Genomic DNA, 1,589 nt, shown 5'->3' on the forward strand with positions numbered 1-1,589 from the left:
GAGGGGAGCAAGAAGAGAGAGTAAGGGTAGCGAATCTGGTTCATCTATGGTAAGGCGGGGTGGGGGGCCGGTGGTGGTGGTGTGGGGGGGGGATTGTTGTTCCAAACCTGTGGACTTTCTTTTTTTGTGTGAACACAAAATTAGGATCTTAGACAAAGTCTAAGTCTACGCTCCTGAGAGTGGGATTCCTTATCATGAAACGCAAGCTGCCAAAAAAAAGAAAAAGAAAAAAAAAAAAAGCAACATAAAAGGCCGTTTTGGAAACCAGATCATCCACCATGCTACTTTTTGTTCTGCATGCAAAACGAGGCATCTCAAACATATAGGAGCCCACATTTTCTGCCACATGAAAAATAAAAGTTGTATTTAATAATGTATATCCCTTAAGTACACTGAAAAAAAAAATGGGTGCGAAAACCAATTTCACTCGGAACTGCTAGTAGAATTTCACAAATTAGAATTACAAAAGAAGCGTCAAGTACCAATAAATTCAAAAATTTTTTTTTTTTTTGAAGTAGAAAACTGAAATAGTATTTTTTGTTTGTGTACAAATGTACTCCTATAACATGTTTTATTTACACTCTTGTGTAGATTGGGAGGAGGGATCGAAGAGGTGGGGTCGATCAAAACATTTTTTTTTTTTTTTACAGTGTGCGTGTTTTTTTTTTTGAAATTAGTCAGTATTATGATTATTACATTGATATGATTAAATTATAAGATATAAATAAGACATTAAACGTTATTATTTTGGCATTATTTTTAAGTGGAAATTTTTTCATTCTGATATACTAATATGTTAACACTAATTTATTTCACCTTTGGCTTTTCATCTCATAATTTACATTTTTTATATTATAATTATGGCTATTTTATCTCCTAATTTTGATTTTTTGTCATAGTGGTATTTTTTTTTTCATGCTCATGGTATGTATCTGCAAAAGCTGTTTTTAGGACGATTCTGTCCTATAGTATCTATAGCAATTCCTATGTTTTCATGTACGAACATAACACAGGACATGCACAGTAAGGTGATTATATGATGATGGGGAAATGTTAATTTTTGTTTGAATTACTCCGTTAACTAGATTAACGTCCAGATAAACAAACTATTAACCTCGAAAGAACAAACTACTGAGAGTTAATGAGAAGCACAGCTGAGATTGACTGAAGAAGTTCAGCTGGTGGAAAGAATGAAGAAACTCGTTTTTCCACAACAAAGGGGGGGGGGCGTGTGGTCTCTGGAGAGTGAGAGCAGATGTTCAAAGGCATCACAAAGCATGTGGCATCACTGTGGAGGAGATGGCATGGGAATCATGCAAACCATGTTGATTGGATTTCAGTAATGCACACAAACGCAGCGATAAGGTTCGTGTTGTACAAACACACCGACACCACAATGGTGTATTTCTTATGCCAGCATACACAGATGTTGTTCGATAAAAAGTAACCAAGGGAACCAGCCAATGAAATGTACCACGAACCAACCAGGGGGACAAATGAACAAAATACAAACCACGAAAATGAACCAAAGAACCAACCAAGAAACCATAGACAGAACCAACCACAAAACCAAACCCCAAAAAAAAAAA

This window comes from Cyprinus carpio, chromosome A5 (assembly GCF_018340385.1).
Source record: "Cyprinus carpio isolate SPL01 chromosome A5, ASM1834038v1, whole genome shotgun sequence".
Classification (NCBI taxonomy): Eukaryota; Metazoa; Chordata; class Actinopteri; order Cypriniformes; family Cyprinidae; genus Cyprinus; species Cyprinus carpio.